Source organism: Nicotiana sylvestris, chromosome 3 (assembly GCF_000393655.2).
Source record: "Nicotiana sylvestris chromosome 3, ASM39365v2, whole genome shotgun sequence".
Taxonomy (NCBI): domain Eukaryota; kingdom Viridiplantae; phylum Streptophyta; class Magnoliopsida; order Solanales; family Solanaceae; genus Nicotiana; species Nicotiana sylvestris.
Window position 1 is genome coordinate 72,499,212 of NC_091059.1, and position 9,913 is coordinate 72,509,124.

Here is a 9,913-nt window from a genome sequence, read left to right on the forward strand (position 1 = left end):
CCCCATTTCATTTTGTCCCCCATGCTTCTTTTAAAATAATGCAAGATTCCCCTTTAAATTAAATCTTGTCCCCCCTTTATATTAAATAATAATATCACAAACCACCCCATTTCATTTTGTCCCCCATGCTTCAAATAAACAATTACAAAAATGTACAATTCCTAAACTACCCCTTCCGACCTTACTGAAATTACCAAACTACCCCTGAACGTATTACAAATTTACCAAACTACCCATCAGCTATAACACATCAATTAATCAAACTTAACCAAAATATAGACAATATGATCAATTTCTAACAATGTTCAAACAACAATATGAACATGGATGAACATCATAACAACAATATCACATGAACATGATTTTAACAACATTTCAACAACAAATCACATGAACACAAATTGAACAACCAAGAACAACCAAAATTTGATTGAACAATATTTTTGGCAACAACAAACCTATTTTTCGGATTTAAACAACAACAACAATCAAACAAGTATATTTAGATTCTTAAATTCAATAATATTGAACTTAAAATCAACTCTAACAATATTATAACAAACAATTCTTTTAAACAAGATTATGAGACTAATTCAAGAAATAATCACAAATGGTAAACAAGAAATCAAACTATACACATTTCGGATTCAAAATCAAACAAACATAATATGAACATGAATGAAAAGATTCAACCACAATAACAAACTTTATTCAAATTTCGAATTGAACTTAAACAAAACAAATAAACATATTCAAATCACTAATCTTCAAATAATCAATTAATCTTTCTTAATTAAATCCAACAAAAAAAATATAACAAAGATACATGATCATGAATGAAATCTATATTAAACAAACAACGGATTCAAGCGATTTAAACTAAATCTAACAATATTAAACCTAAACTAACAATTCCTTTTTTTGCAAAAATTAAATTAACATGAAATAAACTAAAAATCAATTAATTAAATTTTCATTTGACTCTGAAAATTAAACCAACCAAACATATAAACAAACTAAAAAAAATTATTTCAATGATGAACAAACAAAACAAGAATTGAATCATTTATCGATTTTGGATCCGAAAAATACCAAACAAAAAATATGGACGATAAATGAGATCCAAAAAAAAACCACTAACCGGAAATGAAACGACGAACAACGACCCACCAACGACGAACTCGGACAGTGATCGACGACATCGACCAAAACTACTTCATGTATGCGAACTCGACTGGACTGAATGATGAAGACGAAACGGAAGCAACTGATGATGAAGAAGCCATAGCCATCGAGGTTTGCGAGCTCGATATGGACTGAAGCAGTAGCATCCGCTACTGCTGGACATCGGAGATTTGAAATGGACGCAGCAGCAGCTCGGACGCGAGGAGGAAGCAGCTGCGGCGAGCAAAAGGAGTTGAAGAAGAAGCCGCGATAGTAGCGGCGTGGCGCAGGCAGGTTGTTTGTTCGCCGTTGGTGTTCGCGACTGTGGTCGGAGCTCGTGACTATGGTCGCGCTGGCTGGGGTTCGATGACGAGGAACGCAGCCATGGCTGCTAGAGAAACAGTGGTCGTCCATGGATGTCGAGCTCAAGCTTGAGCTCGACGAAGAAGATGAAAGCAAACGCGGGCAGCCATGGCGCAAAAACAAAAACGACAATGGTGAAGCTTGAAGGCAACCATGGTTATGTGGTGAAGGGGTGGTTGTAGTGGAGATGGTGAAGTAGCCATTGATGGAGCTTTGCTTAAGGAAGAAGAAGAAGAAGAAAGATAGAAAAGGGGGGGGGGGTGAGTTAGGCATTTCTTAGGGTTTTCTAAATTTTTTTTTATTTTTGTTTTTCTTTGTTTTTTTTTTTTAAAATGCAAGATTATAGGGTGTTGGGTTATGGACCGGGTTGACCCAGTTCGAAATGGACTGGGTCGTAGGGAAGATTGGGCCATTATTTGGGCCTGTGGCTTGAAATTGAAGAAAAGGCCCAATTCCGACTTTCTTTATATTTTCGCTCTTTTTTCTTCTTTTATTTATCTAAAACTAAATTATAAAAATACTTAAACTATTATTAAGAACTAAATTAAGTTATAAAAGCGCAAATTAACTCCCAATAACAATTAACGCACAATTAAGTATTAATTAAGCATAAAATTGTATATTTGGACATTAAATGCTAAAAATGCAAACGATGCTTATTTTTGTAATTTTTTAATTTTTGTAAAACAAATTTAATTACTAACAACTATAGAATTAAATCCTACATGCAAAATGCGACATATATTTATATTTTTTATTAATTTATCAAATAAACACGCACAAACAAATACAAATAATTATTCAAAATATCACAAAATTGCACACCAAAGAAAAATCATTTTATTTTTGGATTTTTGGGAGTAATTCTCATATAGGGCAAAAATCACGTGCTTACACCTTGCCTTCGCCGTTACTAGCGAAGAAGGACTTGGTTGATCAATATTGGAGTTTGATTAAACTCGGAAATGTTGAGGTCGATATAATCGGATGAGGTGGCTAAGGGTGAACTCGAGCCTGGCCTTTTCGCTGAAGAACCTCATCATTATTATGATTTGCCAAAAGGACGGATGAATCTGGCCCAGGGTTACTTGATATCTTCAACAGAATTCGAGCACGAGTGGGTCGAGGGGACCCAACGTAAAGGGGTATGTATATACACTTAGGAACCCCTATAAGTAAGTTGTGATGTCCTCCCCTCGAGAAGGTATTTGCAGAACGACCTTCTCTCCCCATTTACACTCCCTCCTCACATCATCAAGGTGATTTTCCTCAATTGACATTATGTACCTCGATGCATGCTTTCGACGGCCGGTGACGTCGAGAGGGTTCTCAACTATAAAGTCCCTTTTTAAGGAAAATTTTCTCGGTACAATCTCGTGAAGAGCCGGCGGCTTACCACTGGCCAGACGTGAAGTAGAAGTGGAGTTTCCTTCTTTCTGAGGAATGGGCTTGGAAGTTTTGGCCATCGGTTCTCTAGAAGAAGAAGATAGAAACGAATAAACCAGCGAGGTTTTGAGCCAATGCGGCGGAGGAACTGGAGGTGGAAAGGAAACGTATAGAAGAGAATAGGTGTTGTAAGGTGGAAAGGTCCTTAATGAGAAGAGAAAATAAGTATATATAGGGGAAAGCGACAACAGTTCATTAATATTGATGGTCGACCGACTTTGCCGTGCATTTAATTCTTTTGGGGAAGAGAACCGACGGGACGATTCAGTCATTTCAACCCTTATGTCATAAGAGTGATGCCATCATAAAGGCCTTCGGGAATTCAAACGTTTCATATCATTTCATTCTAAGAAAAACGGGGACTATCTGTATACGGTCGAGATCGGAGAGCTTGATTTCGAGGACCGAACAGAACCCCAAGCTCGGGTTCGGGGTAGCACGAAGTAAAAACCAGATCTGGCTGGAAAATGCTTACCTCGGGGGAGCAAATCGAAGACCCGCCATAATCTGCCTCGAGGGCAGTACATTTACGATGACACTCAAGAAAGAGCGGGAATTTCTCAAGAACACGTGGGTTAGGGTATAAATTAAGGGATAAGATCTGTACGAAATAGTACAAGTCCGTACTGGGTTGTTATACAACTGTACCGATAGAATTCTTTGCCATAATTGGAAATGTACCATATTAGGGTTTTCCCCTTCTATATAAAGGGGACCCCAATCTTTGTAAAAGACATTTCATTGACTGCAGCATAACATTCTACTTTGCTTTTTCCGTATTCAACAATTATTCTACAACTTTATTATTTTTACTTTATTGTTCATACTTTATTGGCTCGTAGCTCACCTCCAGGCCCTCGAGATAATCGAGCTCGAGGTCCCCGCTGCTCTAACAACACTGGTTTGGTTCATCAATTCTTCTTACTTAAGCCTAATATTACTTGTATATTCACTAGTATTAGAATAAATCACTTATCTTTAAAACCACAAATTATCTTTAATTGTTTCTCACATTTTTCGAGGTAAACAAAGTCTATTAGGTATATTATTTAAGCTTATTGTTCTAATTTGGTTTGTGTGTATAAGTTATCTGGGTATATTAATTCAAATTTATAATTTCAGTCTTTTTAACCCAAAATATTTAAATCAAGATTAGGTTTGTCACAGTTTAAATTATTTTCCTAAAATTAAAATTTAGACTTTTCATCAAAAGAATAAAAGTTCAAGAGTCCTATAAATAGTGTCTACCTTATTATCCTTATAACTAAGAAAAATAAGGGGATAAACCACATTAACCTTATTGGACGTTATCAAAAGACTTGGTCTAGATGATAATAATAGATCCAAATACACTTTACTAAGTTAACATTAAAATTTTGGCTTAGATTTCTTTCCGATTTTAAAAATATAATAGTTCTCAAAAATATTTTCAAACACGGGTTGATTTAAGAAGCTTTTGTTCTTTAAATCTTCTGGTCAAAAGTTTAGAATCTAACCTTCAAAGTATTTCAACAAGAAATAAAAATATCATTCTCCCATCTGTCCGTTAAGCCAGTCCAAAGATATTCTTACTACTCCGCTAACTAAACTTAAATATACACTTAACATAATATGATATTATCCACTTTAAGTCAAGCTCGCACATCTTTTCCAAAGAATAGGTCTCACATTATTAATAATATCAAACAACTTGTAAATAGCTCGTTTTTGTTTTTTACTTTCCATATAAAACGTTGTTCACATAGACCCACCAAATTTACTTTCCATGAAAACAATTAAGCTAATATGCTTGAGACAAATTCCAAAAAAATACAATTATTGTTAAAACTTAGCTTTTATTCCTCCTACTTTTGACCTAAAATAGGAGAAAAGAGAGAAATCATAATGCAAAGGCAACGATATTTTCTAGTTTTAGCAATTTTGTTAGGTCGGTTGGCTTCTCATTACATGCACAAAGGTAAAAATTAAAAATTAAACATGGAAAGACAGATTGCTCAAGTGATAAGTACCATTCACCTCTAATTTTAAGATAGTAAGTTTCAATCACAGAGAGCAAAGTAAAAAGCTCTAATGAAGTTAGTTTTTTATTTTTTATTTAAAAAAAAAAAGAAAAAGAAAAAGAAGACGTCAAAGCCATGAAAACCTTTGCCTATACTGTTAAATTTTAATGGAAGGAAGTGGATTCGATTAAAGTTAGAAATGACATTTGAATGCCTCATTTGCCATTTGGCCCCCTAGATGTTAGCACCGCCCGAAACTGGTTCTGGTAATATCTTAGATATTTCTTCTCAATCTTAACATCTCTGGCTGCTCTTTTTCTAGACCACAACTTCAAGTACCATATGTCCTTCATATCAAAGAAATGTGAATTAACCATCCAATTAATATCTGAAATTCTCTCGTCCTACTAATTCAGATATGCGTCATAGGAAGCCAATTAGGGAGTGTCTTGGCCAAAACGTTTAAGAGCTGTTAATAACACAATCTGAAATCTGCATAGTATAGCCTTAGTTTGATTATCATTAAATTCCTGAATTTCAAACAATGCTTTTAGAAAGAACCAACACGGAAATAATACATACTGACATGTTTAATAATGGAATACTACCGAGAAGAATGAGAGTAAAATTTTACATGTCGCACCAAATGACTCTACCTTACAGAAAATTAGGTCAATTAATAGGACTATTAAGTTTATATACCTTAATAAATCTAGAACATCCGAGCGCAAGTTTTCGAAGTTTCTATCATTAAGTTACAAAATTGATACACGTGCCATTTATTCATCGATTTAATTTCTAGTAACAGTCACGTAGTAAAGAGTCCATACTACATTCTCTTAAAACGAAAGATCCAATTTCTTTTTGATTGCTTGTACACAAAAAGCTAATTAGGACCAAAGATATTTAGAAAAAGTATGATAATTGGACTCTACAACCACAGCTGGACTTGAATTCTGGCTCAATATGCTCTTAGCATTCACATATTTGAGCATACGTCATAACTTCCTGATCTTTTAAAGTTCAAACTTGACAATCTTTGAAATTAAGCTAAAGGAGACAATGGCATGCACATAACGAAAGAATCTCCAGTATAGTTAATTTTATTTTCACTAGATGTCGATCCTATGTAAGTGTGTACTATCAGAAAGGTGTTATCGAACAATTTCCTATAATTTTTTCCAGTTTCCAATATGAAATAAGAATTAAATTACAAGTCTCGCCCTATAGTTAAGGAACATTTGAAAAAGTATATTAATACCAAATTAGTCTCACCCTCATATATTAAGGACCACTTGGATACTTTTTCTCACGGATGTGACTAACTGGTAGGTTTAGTGGCAACTGCCGTGGACGGTGGACCTATCGACTGTGACACTCCAATAATTCAAGGAGATATTAGCCAATTCATATCAAGCCTCACATACATCTAGCACATTTTTTTCTCGTCATGGGAGTATTCTTTTTTTCTCCACATATTTTTAGTGAAATGATGGGAAGAACAGGAAAAAATAATATTACTTTTGATAATTTTGGTTTTAAGAAGGCAGAATGACCTCAATGGCACCTTTAGTGGTGTCACTTTGTTATGCTGATCCACAAACTCAATAATTTGCCAACCAAACCTCTCTACCCTTAAAAACTGAGCTTTTTAAACCCTAATCATCCTATGTGGCATTTTTTACTGAACTGCGCGTGCTACACTCATTTAAGGAGCGTGAGGCCTATTAAAAAGGCACCAAGAGCCATTTTTTGGCTGTCATCTTCTTCCCGATTGTTCATCCTCCATTGTTGAACAAAAGTAAGCTTTTCTTCTTTGATTTTCTCGTTCTCTCCAAAATTTTCTATCCAATTCTTTTCTTTCTCTCTCTCTCTTCAACGTTTTCTGTCCAATTCTTTCTCCCCTCCCCTATCTTTTTTGTTTGTTTCTTCCCTCGAATCTGAAACTTTATCATGAATTTAGAATCCTTTGGCCAATAATTCAGATCTCTTTTAAAATTCAATTATATGCCTTTTTTGTAGAAGGAAAACACATCAAATTATCAAAATACCAACAAACCAAAAAAAGGGTCAATCGAAAAATCCTCAAAAATCACCACACTTCAAAATTAACCCATAAAGGATTTTGAAGCACAAATTATACATCTTTTACTAATTAATCCTTTAAAAAGATTAGAGCTTTTTGAGAAAATTTAACCCGCAATTTCAAGAATCAAACAAGGCAAGACTTGTTAAAACTTACTTTAGCATTTCGTTGAACACCTGGTGTCTGCAATTTTGAAGATTTTGTTTTTTGAATTGTTGCGATGATTGTTTCATTATAGTTGTTGTTTGATCGTTTGGAATCAATCACTTGCTCAGTTGGAGTCAATTGGCATTGGTCTTGTTCAATTTGGACACCTGTAGCTCCATGCTCAACTAATTGGTGTTCGGCGACCATATTCAGTTGGTTGGAGGAGACTATTCCGACATTGAAATTGTCTGAAACTTGGTGGGTCGATGGTATTGAAGTGGAGAACAATCTCCACTGCTTGGAATCACTCGATTTGAACAAGAACCGATACGATAAATATCAATTTTTCCCCGACAATTTTTTGCTATAGTACTCGACCTACCATTGTTGAAATCTGAAGCAACTTGGGAAGAACTGAGAGGGGCGCCTAGGTGGGGTTTATGCGCAATGGTGAGACGCATCTTTTGGGGCTCGTCCGATGGCTTTTCCCCATCGGACGACGGCACAATGGCCATTCTGTCGTTGTTGTGTTACTGTCCACAGTCACACCATTTGGGGGAGGGAATTAGGGGATTAATGTTTGAATTTTATTTTTGATTTTAATTATTATTAATATACCATTTGATATGGCATCTACACATTATTATTTTTGACATGGCATCTAACGTGGAGGAGATTGTGTTACACGCATTGACAGTCTCCTGTCATAAACATTTATTATACACGATTTGAAGGAGTGTAACTGTTCAATCGACAAATTGTTGAGTTTGGGGATCAGCATGACAAAGTGGCACAAGTATAGGTGTCATTTAGCCATTCTGCCTTTTAAGAATGAAAGCTATTCTAATGACACTACTAAGAACTAATCCCCGGGGAAATTGGAAGTACATGTATATATATGTGTGTGTATATATATATATATATATATATATATATATATACATACATACATATATGTATATGTACTACATTAAAAGCGCGAAGGTCCTTCGCGAAATATTGTTTATTTTTTTACCCTTCAATAAGTATAGTTCGCACTGAACAAAATAACCATTTAACTATTTTTCTAATATAGAACTTCAACTTCAACTAAATTTTTGTATATTAAGGGTGTGTTTGGTATGAAAGAAAATATTTTTCAATTTTTCCATGTTTGGTTAGCTTAAATATTTTGGAAACTATTTTTCTCATCAACTCATTTTCCTCCAATTGGAGAAAAATATTTTCTCTATCAAAAGAAGGGAAAATATTTTTCAAAACTCCTTCTCAACCTTCCTCACTATCATGACCCGAAATTCCCACCGTCGGGACCGTGATGGCGCCTAACATTTTACTTGCTAGGCAAGCCAACGATAGAGATCATTAAGCCAAATTCTTAAGTTTTTCGGTGATAAACATCAAATAAGCCATAACAAGGTAAAAGAAAAGCGCGGAAATCCACAACAACTTTAATACTTATACACAACTACCCAGAATCTGGTGTCACGATCCACGAACTACTAAGATTTAGCTACAAGTAAGGTGTTTGAAGGAAATACAATTGTTTTCGATACAAATTAAACAGTAAAGGAAATGCATAGAAGGGGACGCCAGGGCCTGCGGATGCTAACAGGACTACCTTGGGTCTCCAAACCGATCAAGCCAACAGCTAGACTTAGGGTCAACTCGGTCCGGTACCAAAATCTGCATAGAAAGTGCAGAGTGCAGTATCAGTACAACCGACCCCATGTACTGGTAAGTGTCAAGTCTAACCTCGGCGAAGTAGTGACGAGGCTAAGATAAGACACATTCATAAACCTGTACAGTTAAACAATATACGAGTAAAATAACAACTAATAGAAGTTGAACAGATAATAACATGATGGGAAACATGCTGAGGGGAGTACAAGATAAAGAAAATTGTAACAGTAAAGAAACCACAACGGACAATATGCTTTGCACCAATGAAAGTATTAAACACAGTAAAGACAAGTGCACGGCATCACCCTTCGTGCTTTTACTCTCAACCTCACCATAATAATTAACAGAAATGATATGGAATCACCCTTCGTGCATGAACTCTCATCCTCACCATATAAACAAAAGAAATGGCACGAAATCACCCTTCGTGCATTAACACTCACATATCATGGCACGACATCACCCTTCGTGCATTAACTTTCACTCACAAAATATTGCACAACATCACCCTTCGTGCTTTAACACTCCCACTCACCAAAACAATGAACAATAACAACAAAGAGATAGAAATATCAAGAACCAGTCTTATTTCAACATTTAGTTCTTGTTGATACCCAATTTTTCCTTATATATTTTTAATAGATATATATACTTTCAGAATAGCACATATGCAGTTATAAGCATGCATAAATACTTTTATATTTTTTCATAATTTTAAAAGCTCCAAATCAATTTATTTCGTCTCTTTTATTTATAAAATATCCAATAATTATCCTTCAAATTACTTTGGTGATGATTTAGTCATTTGAATTCTTTATTTATGCCAAAATAGTGTTTAAATATTTTTAGTACATTTTTTGTAATTATTTTCACATTTTTAGGCTAAATTACACATCTTTGCAATAATAGCCCTACTAATGCATAATTACATTATTGATGCATAAAATGGTCTTTTATATTTTTAAAATGATAAACAACTATTTTAAATCAATTTAGTACATGAAAATATTTTTTGGAACCCATTTAC